The sequence below is a fragment of the Danio rerio genome, chromosome 10 (genome assembly GCF_052040795.2).
Source record: "Danio rerio strain M-AB ecotype USA chromosome 10, GRCz13ab, whole genome shotgun sequence".
NCBI lineage: Eukaryota > Metazoa > Chordata > Actinopteri > Cypriniformes > Danionidae > Danio > Danio rerio.
In genome coordinates this window covers 34,469,474-34,494,095 of record NC_141030.1, presented here as the reverse complement: position 1 = coordinate 34,494,095, position 24,622 = coordinate 34,469,474, and the positions used below count along the sequence as shown (strand labels likewise).

The 24,622-nt window shown below is 35.3% G+C and overlaps 2 protein-coding genes across 7 annotated transcripts in view; one reads left to right on the top strand and one right to left on the bottom strand.

Moving 5' to 3' along the window:
- The window catches only part of LOC147842129 (uncharacterized), a 183,112-nt gene extending 181,169 nt beyond the window's left edge, over window positions 1-1,943 (bottom strand). The window contains exon 1 of the mRNA XM_087270936.1: window positions 1,902-1,943. The gene's annotated coding sequence lies outside the window, so the exon portion shown is untranslated. The remainder of the gene's footprint in view (window positions 1-1,901) is intronic.
- Window positions 1-24,622, top strand: part of opcml (opioid binding protein/cell adhesion molecule-like) — a 375,490-nt gene that overhangs the window by 233,620 nt on the left and 117,248 nt on the right.

The window sequence follows — 24,622 nt, the reverse complement described above, 5'->3', positions numbered from 1 at the left end:
ATAAGTGAGTGATTCAGTGACTCAATCAGACACAATTGCTTGTTTCATTTCTTAATGTCTTAGCTGAGTTCAATGCATTGATTGCATGAATTAACCTGATTTGTGAATGAACTGTTAGAATGGATAGTAAGGGGCCGATCACACCGAACACGATTTTACAATCTAAAAATTGCGAGGCACACAACACTGCCTTTTTTGTTAACTAGAAAAAAAGAAGTGCGGTGCACTTTTTTTAATGTTGCTGGTAACAACTGAATCAGCTGGGTTATTGTGCACAAGTGTTGCTGTGGATATTGGTATCATTTTAATACTTAATAATAAATATTTAATGAAATGAAAAAGACGTGACTGACCTAGCGCATTTTTCTGCTCAAGGTTGACTTTTTTTCAACTGCGAGCGCACAGGACACAACAGCAAGTATGCGAGGTGCAGCAGGGCGCATAAGTAGCGCACAAAACGCTCACGGCCGTTAATAAATCATTCAAAAAACAGTCCTCTCAACGCATAAAGAGTTCAGTGTGATCAGCCCCTAAATCAGCTGTTTTGATCAATTGTTTGTAGGGCTGTAACGATACACCAAACCCACGATTCGGTTCGCATCACGATTTTTGAGCCATGATTCGGTTCGTATCACGATTTTTTTTTTCGTGTGGGGTGGGAAAAAAAAAGATTTTTAAAACTATTTTTTTTTAAATAACATTTGAAAAATCTTTATAAACTAAACATCAAAGAACAATATTAACTATGCAAATTATTAACAATATAAATAGCCATATTTAAAATAAATAAATAGCCAAAGCTATATCACTTTTGTTTTCTTTGTAACAAAATACTGTTGAAAAACCAAACAGAACTAAACTCCATTGTGTAGATGGTTCAAGCATGTTGAAAATTCTTTTTCAATCAAGTTCTCTCATAGAAAAAGTAAATTAAATGGCTACTAGGGAAGCTCATTTCGGTTAATTTTGCTAACTGACAACCACCGCTCATTAATCGGTTATTAACGGTTAACTGGTCAGATTACTAGGCTATTAATTTTATATTAAACAAATTGATGTGTCTATTTTGTGTCTGACACATTAAATATTGCATTTTAAAATACTGATATATTTTTATATGCTAGCATATTAATAACAGAACAGAACAACAGAGCATCTTCACGCACCTGCAGTGTTTGGCACAGAAGAGCAGAATAATCTAAATAAAATGAATAAAATAAATAGGACTGCCCTAAATTATTTTCATTTAAATAATTAATTTATATTACAAAACGAAAATACTGACTGATTCTTTTTAATAACCGGCATAGGTTTTTTTTTTATTTTTTTTTAATCATAGGCTATGTTTTTTCTTCCGTCAAATAAAAATCGCAGACTTCCTCAAATTGCCCACTTCACGGAAAAATGCATTTATTTAATGCCCCGCTGTTATTATTATAATAACAAAACTTTTTACATTTAATAGAAATCATTATTTTAATGATTATGTCTTGCTATGGTTTCCTCTCTCTCCCTCGCGGTTCAAGTGCGCGTTGCGTGATGAAAAGACAACAACGCGCGCATATGTTGACTTTTTGTAAACAGTTTACAATAACTTTAAGTAAACAATAACTTAAAACAGCGATTAGACCTTCAGAGCGGCATTAATACGTCCTGAAGTAAAGCGAAACGGCTATAAACTCCAGCAAGATAGAGTGATTATATACAGAGCCATATACCTTTATCTCTAAATAAAGTATAACTATAGAAACTGTGTTCATCTTAACTGAGAGCTTCCTCCTGTTTTCTGGCCTCACGCATCGCGCACCTGTGAGTCAGCACGTAACGTTAACTCCCAAAGGGTTAAACAGAAAGCGCACAGCACGGTTACAGAAAAGTTTCATCTGCAGAGGAGTCGGGGCATCTGGTGAACGCCCATCCCTCTCTGCGCAGCCACATTAACAACAATGCTTTGACAGCAATGTTTCTGCCGTTGTCTGTTGTCAAGCGGGGAAAGGTAGTCACGGGGTGTGTCGCGATTCTCCCTTATCACACCGCGACACAAGATCGTAGATCTGAGTGTTGCGATTTCGATTTCATATCGTGTATCGTTACAGCCCTAATTGTTTGAATAATTGATTCAGTGCCTACAATACCTAATGTATAGCAATGTAACTGCAGAAAGATTCACTGTAAAATCTCCAACACCACTGCACAGACCAATCTCACAATGTCAGTGTTTTCTTAAAAATGATTGCCGAAATCATGCATGATGAAGTGACGGTTTCTAATTTAGATGCCACTCACACTAATGGCATTTTGCAGTTTAATAGAGTGACCTCTGGGGTTTCTCTACAGACATGTGCAAATAGAGATTAATAAATGTACAAATATGCGTTTGTTTTCTAGAAAATTAAAGGTTTGCACTGGAACAAAGGAAGTAGGAATACCGTGCACACCCCTTTTCGCGTGACCTTTTAATTCAGATTTCATGGTGTCTGTAATTTCAATATGAAGCAAAACGAGAACAAAAGAAACTCAAAATGCAATTTAAATGGAATGGCAATTGTTTCCTCACAAGACTGGATCTTCCTATACCGCATCCACAGAGCATAACATATCATTGCCTGGCAGCGCAAACCTCGACTTGTGCCCTCGTTTCCTTAGAGGTGCAAATACAATCTCTTTGCTTTCAGCGATGTCTGTGGTTTGTGTGTGTGTGTGCGTGTGTGTGTGCGTGAGAACTGATGAAGTGCCAAGGCTTCCGAAAGGAACACGAATGGGCTCTCAGGTGTTTTATAAAAGATTGCAGTGTGGTTTTAGATTAGCGCGCATGAGGATTTCCTTTGAAGACAATGGTGTGGTAATTAGGTAGAGTTCTGCTGTAAAAGTGGACTTGATTGTATCAGGGTCTCAGTACACCATCATCAACAAAAGCGCTAAGTAATGCAAAGTCAAGCACTGGAGGCTATTAAGCTTTCTTGCACTATCAAAAAACATTAGGAGACTTTCATAAAAGAGGATACTATCTGCTGACACGCGTGATCAATGTGTTTTACTGCTGATCTGTTCCCTCGCTGTTATGTGTGCTTTCAGCCTCAAATGGCAAGTCCATGGCCCGACTGTAGTCTGTTTGGAGAGTGTGTAATGTGTGTGTTGCAGTTAAAACTGGTGGAAAATGTCAGGAGGAGTTGAAAATACCACTAAAGATTTGTACATTTTGAGTTTTTCTGGATTTACAATTTATAGGTAGGTAAAAAAAAAGGTTTTTATACAGGCTTATACAAGGTTTTTTCATACTACTGATGACATTTCCAATTTTTTTATTAAATGTTGCAGTTTTATTTATTATAATTTATATTTATTTATTTATTTGCATACAATTGCATGTTTTTAGACACAATTCTACAGGGTGGGCCATTTATATGGATGCACCTTAATCAACTTGTTGGGAATTTATTTCATTTAATGTACAGTACATGTATAATCATAATTCAAACTTTAACAGCTTTTTTAAGCAGAAATCTGAACATTCGGTTGAAAATTTTATCAATTCAAGTCAGTATTTTGAATTGCGTATCATTAAGAATGATTAAACTTTTATATTTTGTTTCTTTTAAATAAATAAATAATGTTCCTTTGAACTGTTTGCTCATCAAAGAATGCTAGGAAAACAATATTTACTGTTTCCATGGCTCTTACAAAAAATAGAAAACTGCATATTTCAACTTTGTTAAGGACCTTTTTTTAAATTCTGAATTATACAAGAAGATTTCTGCAGTTGTTTAAAAGTAGATCATCTAACTTGTCAATAAGATAATTAGTTTCTTTTGAAGAGGGTTTTGCACTAAAAACACAAAACATATTGCATTTGTCTGACCTTAGCATCCGGGACCACCGTTTGTGGGTCCAAACTAACAAAAGGTGCGTCCCAAATCGCATATTTATGCACTATTCTATGCCATGTGGTAGTATAAATATTGTAAATAGTGCATTTACACTGAAAACTCTAAAAATAATAAGTGCACTTTAATTACCCGGATGATGAACTCATTCAACCGGTAATATGAAGTGTGGAATGATGGACACTTCACAAACGACCGCAGTTTTGCTTATCTAGCAAAAGGGGCGGAGCTATTGGACGCACATGTTGGAAAACTTTATTTATTTTGGATGGTGAAAGCAAAAATCTCCTTCGAGTGTGATTATAGTGCCTCCCGATGGTGAATGTGGTTATACTCATGTTAGGTATTTGTTACTCGTTCATTTATTTCACTAATTTGGCAACCGTCAAATGTCAACAGGGAAACAGTTTGAATTTGAATTTCCGCTTTTCCGCTTCCGCACCAGTTAGGTTCATAAATATTTGGACACCGACACAATTCTAACATTTTTGGCTCTATACACCAACACAATGGATTTGAAATAAAACAGACAAGATGTGCTTTAACTGCAGACTATCAGCTTTAATTTGAGGCATTTAATTTGAGTTTTTTTTTTTTTTTACATCCAAATCAGGTTAACGCTGTAGGAATTACAAGTTTGCGGTTGTGCCTCTCACTTGTAAAGGGTCCAAATGTAATTGGACAATTGGCTTCTTAGCTGTTCCATGGAGAGGTAGCAGAGGTCTGCAGTACATGACCTATGAAAAGCATGTTTAAATAAAAAAAAATTATATAAAAACAGATTGGTTATTCAGCCATACCACATTAAAATATGTTAAAAACACATACATTGAGAAATGGTTGTTGTTTGTTATAAGGATAGAGTAAAATGATTTAATTAAGACGAGCTCAGACAATTTCAGTTCAGTTAATCTTTTAGAAAGTATTAATGGGGCATTCTACCAGAAACATACATTATCGGTCCCTGAAATAAAAGCATAAATACCCCTACTTCTTCACTTCTCTGATAGGGTGGCCATGTGGGTAGCACTGTTGCCTCGCAGCAAGATAGCAGCTGGTTTGGCCCCCCCCGAGCCAGTCGGCGTTTCTTTGTGGAGTTTGCATGTTCTCCCTGTTTCGCGTGGATTTTTCTTGGGTTCTCCTCTTACCGTCCAAAGACATACATCATAAGTAAATTGACTACTTCAAAATAGCACCCTAAGGAAACTTTAGATATATCTTAGCAGTTCACAAAGTAGGGGAGTTCTCAAGACCTACCTGAGCTTAAACTCTCCTCTCGCCCTTCAAACGGGAGGGAGCCCCGGGCTCAAGAATATTTTGAGCTCAGGGCTCTCACCCAGGACAGCACGCCAAACACGCTTTATTATCAATCATCAGTTAATTGTGAACTCTTTAATGCTTGATATGATTACTAAGGCTAATGGTTACTGACAGAGTTTTCTCTATTCAAGTGAATAGAGGCTCGGACTCAGAAACAGTATTCTAAACATTGCAAATTAACTGGCAGATTCGCTTGTAACCACATTGCTAGTGTCTTTTAATCCAAGGGACTTTCTTTGGATTAATTGCAGGCTCAGTTCTCTTGGAGAAACCTTAGGTTAAGTGTGCCCGCTCAAGGGCACATTGGTGATAGAGCAGGACTGTGATATTAGTAAGTCCCCAGTTCCTGTCCCACTCCTGCTCGCAGCTGAACATTTGTGTCTGTGGCTCAAATTCTTAACTATTAGGCCACTGCAACCCATGTATTTGCTTGATGGAGAGCTTGACATCTCGAGAGCTAAATCATCTTGAGGTGAAAGCTCACAGGCTGCTTGAAGGGGCTATTGTTTTCCCTGGGAGTAAAATGTACTGTAATTACATTGAAATGGGTTCTGACTTCCCCTTTGTACAAATGGCATGATTTTCCATCTGGTGGTTTGTGAGTGGGCTGGATAAAGTTTTACTGTACAGGCAGCTGTCACACACACACATAAATACGTTTTAGAGAAAATGGATTGAAAAGGTAAAAAAATATATTATATTATATTATATTATATTATATTATATTATATTATATTATATTATATTATATTATATTCACAACATTTTTTTTGTGGCTACAGTCACTTTGAGAGTAAAAAACTAAAACAAAATACAGATACAGGTAAAATGAAATGAGTACAGACAGACTTTCTGAGACAGCATATTGTTTTAATCATGTACAACAAAATAGAGCTTTTTTTTTAATTTTTTTTTTTTTTAAGAGAGCTGAACCAGAGGCAGACATAATCTGTGGACATTTTTTTCTATTTATGTTTATTTGTGCATTTTGTACAAAATCTATGGATTTATGTGGAATGATTTTGAGAGTACAGTAACTTAAAAACTAAACACATTAAATAATAATAATAAAACAAAACTTTAACCTTTAATTTACAATGCAAATCCAATCAGATAAACTTGTTTGGGAAATAAATGTAAGCCTCATATAATATATCTACAAAAAGATAGAAAAATGTACATAACTGATTTGTGCATAAATCATATAACATGTATATTATTTAATAATATTACTGAAATTTATATATACATTTAATAAATATGTATTTACACACATCTACATAAGTAAATACAAAGATTGAATGATAGGATCAAAAATCAGCGGGAATATGTGCATTTCTGCATGTACTGATTCCATGTGGGCCTTGTGATATCTAATAATGGGGACACACCAAGCCGACAGTCAGCTGTTGGGCCTTGTAGGTCAGCATCGTTTTGGCTACTTGGTTTGGTGTGTTTAGCACATTCTTTTATTATGTTAATGTCTGATTCAGTATCGTCGTCAGCTTAAGAGAGTGCTTTGGTTATTTAGTAATAGATTAGAGCATGTGTGTGACATAAGCTATGGTTCCATCCACCTATTTTTATGTGCATTTTGGATATGTGGATAAAAAAAAAAAACGGTTGATGGAAATGCCAAGATGCGCATAATTTTTGAAAAACGTATGCTCATAACCAAGTAGCATAAACGCTTTATTCGATAATAAAATAAGCATATAAACTACGATGGAAACACTTTTACAGGACAAATTCCAGTATGCGCATTAAAAAACAGATATTTTTATAAGAGATTATGTAATAATAAAAAGGTGTGTGAATGGACAAACCAGCAGGGTGAGCACACTGTAAAACGTATGTAATGTTGTTTTGGTCATTCTAAAATGCCTTAACCATTCTATTTTTAATGTTATTATATTATAAATTACCTCCAGAATCATGCACAAGTCACAAGTCAGGCACAAGTCATTTATTAAATGAAAAAAAGATTCACACAGCTTCTTTTACCACAGCAGGTTCCATTTTTACTTTTGAAATCTGACACCAGTTAATCAAGAAGTGACGTTTTTATTTTGCTTTGACTCATTGGTTGGAAACTCTGCTTTATTCGCCATCTTTTTTTATGATAACCCAGTTTTGCGCATAAAGTTAATTCACATATTTTTGATGGAAACATAGCTATAGTGAAGTGATGCAGCAAGTAAACAGTTCAAGTCAAGAAGGAACATTAAGAGCTGAGATGTTTGATAGTGGTACTAAATGCTGATTTGTTTATGATTTGCACATGTGCGTCAGAACATCTGGTTTCTCATTCTGAACGTGAAAGCAGATATTGTCCCCCGGGGTGCAGAAAGACACGTACCCCATTGACGCGCACTCTTGAATTAGTCGGCAGCCATCTGATTGGTGTGTTCACGGGCAGCTTTTTGGTCCTGATGAGTCAGACATGAGTCAACAGTGTTGGATTTTGTCAGTGCTAGTTTGGCATAAGCTTGGTTTGTAATGGCAATTAGAGAATATTTGCTTACTACAATACTAACTTGCAGGAAATGCAATCAAAAATGTTGGTCAAAAACATATTCACACATAAAATGATACCCAAGCAGAGCTTTGAGATGCAATCTTTATGTTTTAGCTCTACTGTCAGAAATGCAATGCTCTGGATTGTTAGTTTAGTTAGTATAGTTTATTTATATAGCACATTTTTTACAACACAACTTTGCCCAAAGTGCTGAACACAGTCAATACTAAAATTGATTGTGTAATATCGAAGGCAGCGAAGGACATATCTATATATCTAGACATATCTATGCTGCCTACAAAATTCAGAAGAAGGAACCTCCTGAGATGCGAAGTGAAGCAGAATTTGGATTCAGACGTGCCTTAATGCCTTCTCAACTTGGAATGATGCCTCTGTAGGCAGAATTTTAAAGCATTTAAACAGAGCAAATATTAATATCCATGCCTTCTGATGATACATTGAGATCTTATGAAGCAAAGCGAACAATCCATGCAAAAAACTGAACATTATTTACAGTCTTACCTTTAATCCACATCCTCTGCAAATGATCCTGAGCACATTCATGAGAGCCTGAAGTGCAAGCTTTCTGTCTCATAATGATCTATGCAAAGGTCCTAACTCGAATATGAGCTTATGCGTATATTTCTTACAAAGTCATTTCCATTTGTAAAAGGTAATTTATATATTAGATTTAGACTACATTTACTTGTCTGTCTTTCTTTAAATCTGCTGAATTCCACGTATATGTTTAGACATTTTTTATTTTTTATTTTCTTCAGAGAATTACCTTAAGAATAAATACAGTATGTTGACCCTGTGCTTTGGAGGTGAAGCTGGATGAAACACTGAGGTTTTGAACACAGTTGACAGTGAAGCATCGCCTCTTTCACTCGGCTCGATTTTTGTCCTTCACTTGCTTTATTCTTTACGTCAAGGCTTTTGACTTGGCTTTAATGCTTTGGTAAGAAACGTAAACACTTCTGTCTGTAAGCCTTCTCGGGACGAGTTTGCCTGAAGAGGGAGAAATTGATTTTCATGGATGGAGAGGAGAGAAGGATGGAGTTTGTTCGCTCTGATCAGCAGTCAGAGCTTCATCTAAAGCTCAAGCTGCGTTCCTGGGGTCTTACAAAACATTTGATATTGTTTTGTTGATTTGGTGCTGATTTGCTTCATACTGAACCTGGTGGAGGCTCAGACAGCGCACTCGCTGGCTAGCATTTATCATTTCACCTGGCTTTTTATGTGTGTGTGTGCATGTGGTCCTGATATTCATCATAATGTGGAGACCCAATGTACCCACAAGTAGTAATACCAGTCTTTTTATTTTGACCCTTTGCAGATCTTTTTTTGGTCCCTATGAGAAAAATGGCTCATAAATCACACTGAATGAAGTAATTTGAAAATGTAAAACTGCAGAATGTTTTCTAGAAGTGTTGGATTTGGATAAGATGCTGCTCTACAGTCTGTACAATATACAAATCATTGCGTCTATGGGAAGTCCCCAGAAATCATGAAAACACAACATGTTCATGTGTGTGTGTTTGACTGTGTGTGTGTTCATGCATGCATGTGACTATGTGTGGAACACTGCTCCCACTTGCAAACCTTTTCTGAAAGCGTTTGCAGATTTTTTGCAGAAATTAGGATCTTCATTGTAGAAATATGAAGTCATTGTAGATGCCAGGAGATGTTTGATCTTCAAGGTGAATTTTTTGTTACATTAAGGGGTCATAACATGGATTTTGCGATTATGTTAATATATTCCTTGAGGTTCCTGTATAATTTTATACAGGGTTTTCTTTGCATTAAAATGATTATGTTTGCAAAAAGGATTACTTTTAACCTTCATTCTGTCCCTCTCTACGAAAAGCTCAGATTATCATTATGTGTCCCTTTAAACTTAAACATTGTAAACGTTGGATGTAATGAAACATTTAAATAAAATAATCTTACTAGAATTCATGACAACAAAAAACAAAACAAAAAAAAATATTTTATACCTTGAAAAAAAAGATATAGATGTATAGATGTGCTTTTATCAATTTTGATAAATTGTTTATATGTTTTAATCCCTTTATTTAAAAATAACCATACACTACCTGACAAAAGTCTTGTCACCTATCCGAGTTTTAGGAACAGCAAATAAAAACTTGACTTCATTTGGTATCAGAAGTGGCTTATATGAAAGGCCTCTAGATTACGCTTATTTTACCAAAATAAAATATGATCATGTCTCGATTGGTAATTATTTAATTAGGACAGTAAGGTCTGCCTTTGCTTAGACAAAAGTAGAAAGTATAGAATATAAAGTGATGGTGCAGTGGAAAAATAATTAATATATATGAATAAATGCATTTGGAAAGAAAGCATTCTTGCAGGACTCCCAGGGATCATCAAGATTTGTTTTTCTTTTTTTTTTTTTTTTTGAATTTTCGATGACTTCTCCTTTATCCTACCCCTGACATGCTCAATAATGTTCATATCTAGTGACTGGGCTGGCCAATCCTGGAGCACCTTGACCTGTTTTGCGTTTAGGAACTTTATGTGGAGGCTGAAGTATGCAAAGGAGCACTATCCTGCTGAAGAATTTGTATTGTAAAGGGCAGCAGAAATGTCTTGAAACCTCAGACTGCTGATGTTGCCATCCACTCTGCAGATCTCTCGCATGCCCCAATACTGAATGTAACCCCAAACTGTGATTTTTTTTTTAGTTTTTGGATAGAAAGAGAGAGAGAAAGTGTTTCTATAAGTGGTTTTAGTACTTTTCACTGGGGTTCAGGTGTTCTAGGAAGAGATGGATTTTTAGTTGTCATTTGAAGAATACTAATGTATCTGCAGTCCGAGTGGGAAGGGGTAGATCATCCCACCAGCATGGAACATTGAATGTAAAGGTTTGTAAAAGTGACTTATAGCCTCTCTGCAATGGCGCCACAGGACGGTGCTCACATTATGTCCCCAGTTCACCTAAAAATTACAAAAAAATAAATTGACTCAACTTAAAATTGTAAGGCAACTTGCTGCAGAGCTTTTTGAGTTGACTCAATTTTTAACCCAATTACTGCACTTTACTCAATTTAAGTTATGTACACTCAAATGTCCTGATGCTGGTTGTCTAAAATTTTAAGTTGAGTCAACTTTTTTTTTTACCATGTAATTCTAAACAACTTAAAAGTTTCTTTATTCTACTGAACACAAAAGAAGATATTTTAACTTAAGACAGTTTAACCATTGACTTCCATTGTACGAAAAACTATAGAACTATATCGGTGGTTACAGGTTTCCAGCTTTTTTTCAAAATATGTTATTTTGTTTAACCGAAGAAAGTCATAAATGTTCAAAACAAGTACTGTAAACGGCGAGTAAATGATGACAAGTAATACTTTTATAATCTTTTGATGGCACAGAGATGCCTTATATCAAACAATCAAAACAAATTGATGTGTCGGCCATGACATGTTTAATACAGCATGTATAGCATTAAACTACTATAGATGAATTCATAAGAAACAGTATTGCACTGTCTCATCTAAACCTTAAAGGTTTATATCTGGAAATATTCATGTGCATATTCAGTGCTAGTTTTTCACACTCTTTTCTTTCTTCTTTCTTAAGTCTGATAATTATTTTCAAGTGTGTTTTTTTTCACAAAACGTCTTTGCAGTGGCTGATTGGTGAATCAGAGTAAAAAAAAAAAAATGACAGGGCAGGAAAATGAAGATTAATCAGGCCTCCCGACGCCCTACATCCTGCGCCCGCCAGACACGCCACATCGCTCCCAGCCAATCAGAACTGCCATGCCTTTGAACATTTCTGGACCACCTGTACAGATTCTATTAGCAGCACACACTTTGGTGTTTGATTGGCCTAATAACCTCCCACTACTCCTCATGTGTTTCATGCATCGAGAGATAATGATTATAATGTGGAGGTGAAATCACTCTGAGATTTTGCATTTAGGTTTCTTTTTGTTGATGCTCGATAACCAAGTTTGGTTTAGTTTGATGCAGAGGAGTGAGTCTGTGTTGAATTGGAATAAAAAAGGGAAAGCTTGCATGTTCTTTTTTTTTCACTGCTCTAATATTGATATAAGTTTCTCACAGGATTTCATTAGAGCTTGTACAACATTTCGAGTTTCTGTCACTCCTGCTTTCTCACATCAAAGTGAGTTCGTCTCACTTACGCACCAAGTGTAAATGTTAGTCCTGCAAATCTAAGCATATTTGCTTTTTCATAGCGTCAGAGTAACTTACCTCGGTTGAACTTTCAAACCACACTGCTCATGAGTTTTCTCCCCTTTCATTCTCTCGTTCATGTTCTTCCCTTTCTTTTTATCTTTTCCTTAAAAAAAAAAAGACATGTTAAGCCCAGAGTGCTGCTACAGCGCAGTATTATCAGGTATCAGAATCATATCATTGCAGCAGATAAAGCAGAATTGAATCAGCCTGATGATAGGCAGTAGGTGTATCTTGGCTTTATCAGTTATCTACATTCTCACTCTCATGCTGTGGGGACTTGTTTCTATTCATTGGCGATGCCGGCATTCATTCTGCCCCAGTCATGCGTATCTGGAAGACATTTTGAGCTGTCAATTGGAGACAGAGAAATGCACAGCGTCTGTGAGAAATGGCTGGAAAAAGATGCAAATTTCTCAAGTACACATCGACAGACAAACCACACCGGAAGGAAAGAGGAAAACAACACCTAACTGTCTGTCTGTCGTTCTTATGTTCTATCTATTGTTTTATCGTTCTATCTATCGTTTTTTCATTCTATCTATTGATCTACTGTTCTCTCTATCCTTCTATATATCAATCTATTGGTCTATATATTGATCTATTGTTCTATCTATCGTTCTATATATCGATCGATCTATCTGTCTGTCTGTCTGTCTGTCTCTCTGTCTGTCTATCTATTGTTCTATTTATTGATATATATCGTTCTATAAGTCTATCTATCGTTCTATCCATTGTTCTATCTATTGTTATATCAATCATTCCATCCATCCATTCCATCTATCCATCATTCTATCTGTCTGTTCAGTATCTATCTATCTATCTGTCTGTCTGTCTGTCTGTCTGTCTGTCTGTCTGTCTGTCTGTCTGTCTGTCTGTCCGTCCGTCCGTCCATCCATCCGTCTGTCTGTTCAGTATCTATCTATCTATCTATCTATCTATCTATCTATCTATCTATCTATCTATCTATCTATCTATCTATCTATCTATCTATCTATCTATCTATCTATCTATCTATCTATCTGTCTATCTGTCTATCTATCTGTCTGTCTGTCTGTCTGTCTGTCTGTCCGTCTGTCTGTCCGTCCGTCCGTCCGTCCGTCCGTCTTTCCGTCCGTCGTTCCATCCATCTATCTATCGTTCTATATTGTTCTATAGTTTTATCTAGTGTTCCATCCATCCATCCATCCATCCATCCATCCATCCATCCATCCATCCATCCATTCATCGTTCTATCTATTGTTCTATCTATCGTTCTATCATTCTATATTTTGTTCTATATATCATTCTATCAATCCATCTATTGTTCTATATATCAATCTATCAATCGTTCTATAGTTCTATCTATCGTTCCATCCATCCATCCATCCATCCATCCATCCATCCATCTATCTTTCTATTGTTCTATATTTTGTTCTATATATCATTCTATCAATCTATCTATTATTCTATATATCAATCTATCAATTGTTCCATAGTTCTATCCATCGTTCTATCTATCTTTATATCTATTGTTCCATCCATCCATCCTTTGATTTTATAATTCTATCCATAATTCTATCATTCTATCATTCCATCTGTCATCATTTCTTTCTGCCCAGTTTTATCCATCTGTCTGAATCCGTCTGAAAAAAATTATAACCGAACATATAAACATGACCCTGAATCATTTCCTTTCATGACCCATAACACCCCTGAATCATCTCATTATATGTTGTTACCTGGATGATCCAAGACCTTCCTGCTTTGTTTTGTAATAGCTGTTAATGAGCCCATTGTTTGTTTTCGAGCAGTTCTCCAGATCCTGCACATTATCATATTCTGCGTATTTGACCCCTTCTTAGCAGTTTACTGTATAATTTTGAGATCCGTACACATCTATTACACCACACATGACTGCCACAGGATGCATGAAACAATATTTAGTCTAATTTGGAAAAATGTACATAATTACATAACATTACATTACATTACATAACAAAAAAATATATATTTCAAAAAAAAAAATTATATATATATATATATATATATATATATATATATATATATATATATATATATATATATATATATATATATATATATATATATATACAAATTCCAAGTATTTTAACTACACACTCAAAAAAAAATAAATAAATAAAAAATTAAATCATCACCCTGTTTAAAAGTTTATACCCCCCGGGTCTTAATGTATCAAGTTTTCTTCATGACCTTAAATAAAAGATCATTGTCTTAAAAAAAAAAATACAATTTGAAAAGAGTTCTTTATCCATCCATTCATTCTCTAAAAGTGAGCAGCCTTGGGTATTTGTATAGCATCACTATGCATTTATGAGATTACTCTCAAACCATATTTTGAAGACAAATAAACTATTCAGCTCATGGTTTTCTTGTATGCAGCTTTAAAAGATGTAAACTACACACTAAACTGCACTGATGTTGCAAAAAGAACAAAAGTTCAACCCTGAGTTCATATTCGCCTGACCTCAAGATAAAAACATCCATGGAAAATGAAACTCTGAGTCAGAAAAGGCCAAGAGTTTTATTAAAACAGTTTATAACGCCTTTATGTCCAAGGCATGTTGTGTGGCGTGGCTGAAATATTGTAGAACATCGCAGAGGCAGAAAATGAGCACGCACCGATTAAACCTCCCATCCGACTATTACCAGCGGGACTATAAATAGGTGTCTACAGACAAGAGTCCAGATAAAGAGAGGATCATCCTGGATATCTGTCTCTGGGGAAATTCTGCAGATTGTCATTCCATGCAGCTCTTTTTCACCGCGTGCTGCAGAGTTTTGTGGGAAGTGCTGGCTAAAACCCCTCAGGTTCCTAGACCAGAATCCTTTGTTTTGAGTCCAGCTGCCTGATGTTTCCGGAGGGGGAATTTCTTCTTTTCATCTTTAAATGAGACCCTGCCAACTCTTTTCTGGTGGCGGTGACCGGCAGCACCTCATGCTGATGTTTTTGTATGTATAAGGAGGTTTGCAACTTGGTCTAAGTGCTTTTGGCGATTTCGAAGAACTTTGGAAAAAAGGGAAAGAACTGTTTTCAAGGTCAATTTTACATTCTCTGAAATAAAAAGCATATATAGATTCATACATAAAGCTTGTCTCAGTTAAGGTGAGACACTGCAGGCAGAAATATGTTTTTCATGCACCTGTCAATTTTGAGATTTGGTGCTTTTAGTCGTATTATCGACTTTCACCTCACAGCAAGAAGGTTGCTGGTTTGAGTCCCAGCTGGGCCAGTTGACGTTTCTGTGTGGAGTTTGCATGTTCTCCTCGTATTTGCTTGGGTTTCCTCTGTGTGCTCCGGTTTCCCCAACAGTCCAAAAAAATGCGCTATAGATGAATTGAATAAACTAAGTTGGCCGTTGTGTATGTGTGTGAATGTGTGTATGGGTGTTTCCCAGTACTGAGTTGCAGATGGAAGGGCATCTGCTGTGTAAAACATATGCTGGATGAATTGGTGATTCATTTAATGAATGAATACTAATATAAAAGGTGGCATGGTGGCTCAGTGTTTAGCACTGTAGCCTCACAGCAAGAAGGTCACTGGTTCGAGTCTCTGCTTGGCTAGTTGGCATTTCTGTGTGGAGTTTGCATGTTTCCCAAGTTGGCGTGGGTTTCCTCCAGGTGCTCCAGTTTCGCCCATAGTCCAAAGACATGCGCTATAAGTGAAGTCGATTAACTAAATTGGCCTTAGTGTGTGTGTGTGTTTGTGTGAATGAGTGTGTATGGCTGTTTCCCTGGGCTTAATTTGTGCCGACACCTCATTTTACTGATCCCCCTGCTCAACTGCACTCCTCCGCTGTCCACTGTTCACTTTCCCTTTCCCTTTGTCCCGACACTCCCCAACCATCTTCATTTTTGTTCACAACAAATCTCCCCACTTTGCACTTTCGAGCGCGGCACTTCTACATCCTGGGTATCATGCCAGATCTGTTATCTCCTCCAGGACCTCGCTTTTGGGTTGTAACTGGAATGGCATCTGCTGCGTAAAACACATGGCGGAATAATTGGTGGTTCATTCAGCTGTGGTGATAAATAAGGGACTGAGCCAAAGGAAAATGAATAAATGAATAATATAAATGCATAATATAAATATATAGTACATATATAATAAATATACAATATATAAACTTTGTATTTTACAAAAATGTACTTTTTGAATTCAGTAATTGTGATAAAGATACCATAAAATACTCTGTTAAAACACTTCACTGTAATATTAAATGAAATAAAAATGTATGGACATAATAATGACCTATCTTCCTCCATTATTCCGATTTTTTTCATTCAATCATTTTCTTGTCGGCTTAGTCCCTTTATTAATCCAGGTTCGCCACAGTGGAATGAAACGCCAACTTATCCAGCAAATTTTTACGCAGCGGAAGCTCTTCCAGCTGCAACCCATCTCTGGAAAACATCCACACACAATCAGACTCATACCATATGGTCAATTTAGCCTACCCAATTCACCCGTACCACATGTCTTTGGACTGTGGGGGAAACCAGAGCACCCGAAGGAAACCCAGGCGGATGCAGGGAGAACATGCAAACTCCACACAGAAACGCCAACTGAGCCGAGGCTCGAACCAGCTACCCAGCGACCTTCTTGCTGTGAGGTGACAGCACTACCTACTGCGCCAAAGCGTTGCCCTATTCAGATTTTTGTTCTAGTAATGTATGCAATGCAGTTAAAACTTATAAAACAGATATGCTTCAGCTGGGAAAAAATAGTGATAACTATTGTTCTAATAAACAGCTTCTTGCATGAATTAGGCCTTATGTCTGTATTTATATTTTGCATTTTAGACTTACTGTTTTTTTATGCTTGTATAGTGTCAAATTATGGTTGGATTTATAGATTTTGTCTAGTATGTCTTGTTCATAAGCTTTTCTATCATTTGACTTTGCTCTTAGGCATATTCAGCATTTCCTCCTTTATGTTGTTCTCCAATTATATCTTTTAGGGTGTATTTTTCTCTCTGTTATGCTGTAATGTGGTGTTCAGGGCTCAGTATAGAGACTGGCAATACTCCCGCTTAGCAGTATGTCCTTCAAGGTTTATCAGGAACATTTGTACTGGAATGACTGTCTGTCTCGTATATATAATCTTACACGTGTCTAGAGCGAATGTCATGCGGCTTCAGGTTGTGCTGCAAAAACAGATCAGTCAATTTTACTCTCTAATCTGGAGGTTTCACTTGAATGTACAGACAGCTGTACATAAAAAAAAAATACTGTATGTGTGTTTATATAATTATATAATATATTTATATGCATTATATACTAAACACTCACTGGCCACTTTATTAGGTACACCTTACCAGTGCTGGGTTGGACCCCCTTTTGTTTTCTTTCTATCAGCTCAAATCTTGCCATTCCCCTCTGACCGCTGGCATCAACAAGGCATTTGTGCCCACAGAACTGCCATTTACTGGATATTTTCTTATTTTCGGATCATTCTCTGTAAACACTAGTGATAATTTGTGTGGAAACCCCATAAGATCAGCAGTTTCTGAAAAACTCAGACCAGCCCATCTGGCTTCAACAACCATGCCACAATCAAAGTCACTTAAATCACCTTTCTTTCCCATTCTTAGACTCTGTTTGAACTGCAGCAGGTCATTTTGACTATGTCTGCCTAAATGCATTGAGTTGCTGCCATGTGATTGCCTGATTAGAAACATGTGTTAACAAGCAATTGGAAAGATGTACCTAATAAAGTGACCGGTGAGTGTATGTAATGTACTTTTGATTTGTATATTTTATAACCATATGTTTTACATTTGTTTATAATTTAACATTTTTTTTAAACTAGTCAAATATTTATAAATTTGTATTAATTGTGTAACTGAAATGTTCTATTTATAAAATATTACTGTATAATTATACACAAAAAAATATATGGTTCAAATATATCATATTATTATTTAAATGATATTACTTTACCAAATATTTCTTGCAGAATTCATAAAAGGCTAAATAAATAAGGTCAGAAACCAGAACATCTCTTCATAAGCTCTTTGCGTCTTATAAGTAGAAAAATTGATGTTGTTTTTATTGATGAGGGAAATGAAACACATTTATGTAGCTCAAACCGTAGATTGTGCCATTTTCAAAGTCAAGGTGATAGAGTTTATAGCCATTAAAAATCAAAACATTACTTCCAAAAAAGGTCAATAATTAAAAACAATATTAGCAATTTTCTTTTAGGTTTTCTGGAAATAATATTTCCTTCCCTTTGCATTGTGCTGTGTCTGCTGAAGCTCCAGGTCTGTGATGGGGGATACTGCTGTTCGGGACAAAGCAAACGGCTGCGTTTATCGGTCTTGTCTGTCTCTCATGTTTTTGAGTGATGGGCCAGAAATGGCAGTTTCTCTTCATACTTCTGCAGGCCATTCATCCACATGACTAGTCAGCTATAGAGGAGGGCCGAGGCCTTCAGACGGAGCCTCAGAGGACTGACACAAATACAATGTTAGTGCATCCACCTTGAAAAGCAGTGACAAAAGTGGCAATCACAAGTGGCGGCCGTACTATTGTACTGTTATTTCAATTCAAACGAGGAGCGCCGCTCACTCTGGAGACTTCAGTGCGCTACAGAGAAGCAAATGCACTTGCTTTTGCAGAGGGGAAGAATTTTGAAAGCATCTATACGGAATGCATAATGCTCCGCTTAGAAACTATATCAGGAAGCATTTTTTAGTAACAAAACAGAAAAACAAGCAGTATTCAATTCTAGTCTCAAAAAAGAAATAGTCAAGGCAAGACACTTCAGGTAAACAGAGTGGAAACACAGCTAATAGTTCTCACCATGCTTCCCCTGTTGGTTCATTAACAATTATACAGTATTTTAAGGCAAAATTTGGAGGTATTACTCAGTTAATATGCATGTAATTCTAGCAACAAAAAAGTCAGGTTCAGAAGATTTTGGCATATTACAGTAGGGCTGTTCAATATTGCAAAAATGCATTCTTGATAATTATTTTCCATATCGAATGATAATAATGTGTATTTTGATGTTTGCTGTTAATGCTTCTAGATTTAAGAGAGTATCCCAACAATGACTGAAGCCACTGAAATTAGAGGGTCCATTATATGGCATGACATATTTTTCGGCGCAAATTTTTTGGTGGCCGAAAATTCAGTACATCTCTAATATCAACTCACTTTGTTGCACATTTCTGCTGTGTGATTGGCTCTTAGAACAATATAGAGTAAAAATAAAAGTCCAGAGCTTATATTTGCTATTGGTATACATTTTATTGCGATTTGATATAATATTGTTTATCGGCCCAGCCCTATATTACTGTCAGATATATTAAAGTATATTTGGAAGTTTTCTTACTTTGGCATATAGAAAGAATGAAATATATGAAAAGCTAAAAAGTCCAAAATCACCTGCTGTTTTTTTTTTTCTTGCAGTCTCTCTCTCTTTAAAGCAATAGGCGTTTGTGTACACACGGGACGTGTTTGTCTGTGCACATACGCTACAGGTCAAAAGTGTAAGGTCAGTTTTTTTTTTTTTTTTTTTCATGTTGTTTTTTATTTTATTTATTCTGTTAATCAGGTCGACACTTATTAAATAAAAAAATGTTGAATATTTATAAAAACTTTAAATAACTGCTTTCATTTTTGTATGTAGTTTCAAATTAAATTATTAGTCATTATTGGTTTTATTACTATTACCATTAATAATAATATTATTATTGTTGTTAATACTACTACTACTACTAATAATAATAATAATAGTAATAATAATAATAATAATAATAATAGGAAGAAGGAAGAATTATTATTATTATTATTATTAAAGTTATTTCTGGAGGATCATGTGACTCTTGGAGTAATGAAGATTGGAGTAAAATCACAGGAATAAATTATTAAATTAAACTTGAAGTAGTTGCAATAAATGCAGCTTTGAGTAGGTAAGCAGGATAAGCTTAATTCAAAATATTTAAAAATCCTCCTGACCCCAAACTTATGACCGGTAGTGTATAAGCATTTATATATATATATATATATATATATATATATATATATATATATATATATATATATATATATATATATATATATATATATATATAGTTATAGTTATAGTGTGTGTGTGTGTGTGTGTGTGTGTGTGTGTGTGTGTGTATATATTAATAATTAATATTAATTATTTTGTGAGTCGTTAGCAAATAAAATATAAAAACTTTTTTTTTTTTTTTTTTGCCAATGGCCTTCGTTATTTTATTTAAATGTTTGCAATTGCTAATTCACCAGTACATGTAAGCTCTTTAGTCACTTTAGTTTGTGTAGTGCACAATTATTAGTATAGTATAAAACTATAAAATATTACGTGAATACACTATTGTTTATTTGGATTGTCAAATTTACTGTTTTAAGAAATGCAGAAATAAAGAGCAAAGCACTTTCTTTTCTTTTCAATGCTTTACAAAAGGAATAAATTAAGCTTATTCTACAGGTAATACATAATTGTTTTGCACATAAAGCATGTTTCAGCTAACATTCATACAAATGCTTGTATTTAAATGAGAGACATCATGTTTTTGTACATCACCATAGAGCATAGCCCAGTGGTTTTGCTGTGAAGGTCTATACTGATTTCTACAGTATCTTATTGTGTGATTTTCAATGTGCAAATATTTGTTGCTTTTTTTTTTCTAAATCCCTCATTCTGCCAACCCCAGCAGCGTTGTCTGTGTCTGGTTGGGGAAATCAGTCCTGTTTCCCCTCTATCTGAAAAGCCAGCATTCATTGCCCCTGGTGTAATGGCCTTCATCAGTCTCCCATCACATAAAGCCTGCCTGTCATTAATCTCACCATGAGACCACATGAATCCCCTCAGCACAGCCTCGCTGACCTACTCATATCTTCAAAACCCGGATGAAAAAATATGGCAGGTGTCATTTGCCGAAATGGGCCTCTTATTCTCATCGGCCAAACTTTAAAATGTGTTGTTTGTCTGAGGATTGACCCTCATTTAGGTCATGCATTTGATTGATGTTTTAGTAGAAGAGTTAAGAGTGTTAAATCTTCAGTTGTGCGTCAGGATGGACTTTATTTTTATGGGTCAAAGAAAGTAGTTCAGAGTGATTTAGCTAATTGGTTTTAAGTTGGTTTATCAAGCCGGCTTTTACATCTGAATCCAGCAAAACAGCAATATTAATCCTTCAAATATGTATTTATTTCAGAACAAGTAACAGTGTACACTAATCAAAATTCCTCTGGAAATAAAATGTGTAAAAAAAAAAACTAAAATAAAAATATGAAAAAAAAAAAAAAAAAAAAAATATATATATATATATATATATATATATATATATATATATAATGTGAAAGTAAATGTGCTCAAATTAGCCCACATTTAGGTTAGCTTTCTGGTTAAAGACCTATAGCAGATGTTAAAGGCCTATATTCTATATACCGTTAAAGTCAGAATTATTACCCTTTATTATTACCATTATTATTATTATTTTTTAATATTTCCTAAATGATGTTGAACAGAGCCAGAAAATGTTCACAGTATGTCTAATAATATTTTTTCTTCTGATGAAAGTCTTATTTGTTTTATTTTGGCTTGAATAAAAGCAGTTCTTCATTTAAAAAAAAAAAAAAAAAACATTTTTCGGACAAAATTATTAGCCCCTTTAAGCTATTTTTTCAATAGTGTACAAAACAAACCAACATTATACAATAAATTGCCTAATTAATCTAACCTGCCAAGTTAACCTAATTAACCTAGTTAAGCCTTTAAATGTCACTTTAAGATGTATAGAAGTTTCTTGAAAAATATCTAGTCAAATATAATGTATACTGTCATCATGGCAAAGATAAAATAATACAGTTATTAGAGATGAGTTATTAAAAGTATTATGTTTATAAAATGTGTTGAAAAAAAATTCTGTCCTTAAACAGAAATTGGGGAAAAAATGAAACAGGAGGGCTAATAATTTAGGGTGGCTAATAATTCTGACTTCAACTGTTTATTTGTCTGTTAGAATGACATTTTGTAGCAGATACTTTTAAATTTTCTCAGTTTAGGATTGGTTTAATCCGGATTGTGTGCTTGTGAAAGGGTTTTAAATGATGAACGATAAATGATATAATTAATAAATGCATTTAATAATTTAAATGATATTTAAAATAGGGGTGTGAAACTGCCCTGCACAGTTCAGTTTTAACTTTGCTTCAACACACATAAACTGCGGTCACACTGCACCTTTGGCCCCATAGACTTTCATTCATACTCGCATGAATGTGGCAGACCAGAAACACAAGCTCATGCGTCAAGTTTCGCAGTTTGTTGTGTTGGAAAGTTCAAGCTTGGTGAACTCTGGTCCACAATACAGTCACGTGATATGATCACTCTGGTCAATCACTCAATTTTTTTAAATGCCTAATCTTCTTATTTAAATCTGCCCCTTTACGCAGTGCCGCACAACAGAATTTCGCTTGCACAAACTCTAGTCTGACTGCGGCATTACTTGTTTAGCACACACACTTACACTTACAAACAAATAAAACTTAAACAAAATTATGATTAAAATGTCACATATTTACTGTAAGAGCCATAATTTGTTTTAATAAAATGTGTTATTTCTAAGATTTGTGTACATTTTACAAATCTTGATATGTTTAGTTGTGTACATTCACTTTTTCACCCCTACTTTTTTGTTTGTAATGGTTTGCTCCACCTTTATTGGACTGTTTTAGGTTATGTAATGAGATAGGAAAGTGAAAGAAGTAACAGACTTGCGTTCTTGTGAAGACTGTTCTTGCCAGGTCACCTCGAAAGAGACTGCGAGAACACAAAACCCGTCCTGTGAGAAATTAAATGCTACATTCTTCCTAATAATAATAATAATAATAATAATAATTATTATTATTATTCCTTACATTTATTTAGCGCTTTTCTGGACATTTAAAGCTCTTAACACATAGGGGGAATCTTCTTATCCACCACCAGTGTGCGGCATCTACCTGGATGACGCAAAGGCAGTCATATTGCCCCAGACAGCACACCACAACCAGCTGATTGGTGGAGAGAAGACAGAGTGATGAAGCTAACTATGATATTGGGATGGTTAGGGGGCCATTATGGACAGAAGCCAGTGGGCAAATTTGGTCCCCTGTTGGCCTCACTTACACCGCTTCCAGGGGCAACCTGGCTTTCTCATGTGGTCTCCCATCCAGGTACTGACCAGGCGCAGCCCTGCTTAGGTTTAGTGGGAGACGATATGAGAATTGCAGAGAGCAAGCTTTCGGCTTCCTGGTGGTCAAAGGACCTTCACACATTTTTTACGGAAAAAATATTTAAAAAATACAGCATTCATACATTGATTTATTGGTTTTCCCCTTAGATCATGCATGAAAACCCTAATAATACACTACACAACACAAATTAAACATTTAATACAATTTTCAGCAAATATTCTCCCTTAATGTGTTTGTGCCTGTATAAAAATGTCATGGCAATATTTACTTTCACCATTTCATTAAGGGAAACTCCATAGATAAACAAGTTATGTTTCCAAACTTAAATAATAGACAAGTATGAAATGCTGCGCTTCCCACCTCCTTTATTCAGCTGCAATGACTTTTGGGACTTCTCGAGTGAGTTCGGTGCTCAAGTCTGCTTTGGTGCATCTCGATATCAAGAGCACATCCAGGAACTTTCCAGCGTCTTCTATTCTTGTGGTTTTGAATTTTGGAACTGAACTTTGACAGTTGATGAGGACTTTATTTGAGGACTGATTTTTTTTAAAAAAATTTTTTTGACTGGAATATGTTGTTATACTGCATGAGAACTCAATTTATAATATTAAAATATCTTTAATTGGAACAAAACACTACTCATTTTATTGCCCGACTGATTTCCTGAAAATTCTGATAGTACATTTACTTTATAAACTTATTATGAGTACTTCTTCTAACCAGTGCAGGTCAAACAAAAAGTTTGCAGTTAAAACAAAAGTTGCAGGTTTAACAAAAGTTATGGTGAATAACAATGAAACATTACTTTGCCTGTTTTAAACGTTATTTTTAAAGCTTATAGTCACTACTTGCATACAATGTTTTGAATTTATAAAAACACTTTTGTAAATGTTCTGTAATTTGATACTAAAATAGGATGTGTCATATTATATTTGTCAATGGAATAAAAAAATACAGCAATACATTACTGTAGACAAAACAACTTTTAATAATGGATAAATGAGTTTTTTATGAAAAATCAGTAATCCATCTTTGTATTTCAGAACCTTCTTGAGTTGAGGAGATATTTCTTCATATAAACAATCTCGCACCACGGTGGCTGACAGTCCATTAGGCTGAAGTGCAAGGGACTGGTGTGACAGAGTCATTAGTTCACTGAATGAGGCCTGATCTCACCCTGTCAATGCTGGATAATGGAGGCTCTGCCGTCTAAGAAACACCTCTTACTTTTTAGCACAGAGTTGGAAAATCTATATGCTTTCCCGTCGCCCTTTAACTTCAAGTGACAGTCATTTCCAGCGCAGCTAGGGCGGTCTCTTTACCATATTGCATTTATAATGGATCCATTGGTTTATATGCATATGTAAATGTGTTCTCCGGCTGTTTGATATGGATCATTATAAATGTATGCATGCTGTTTGATGTGA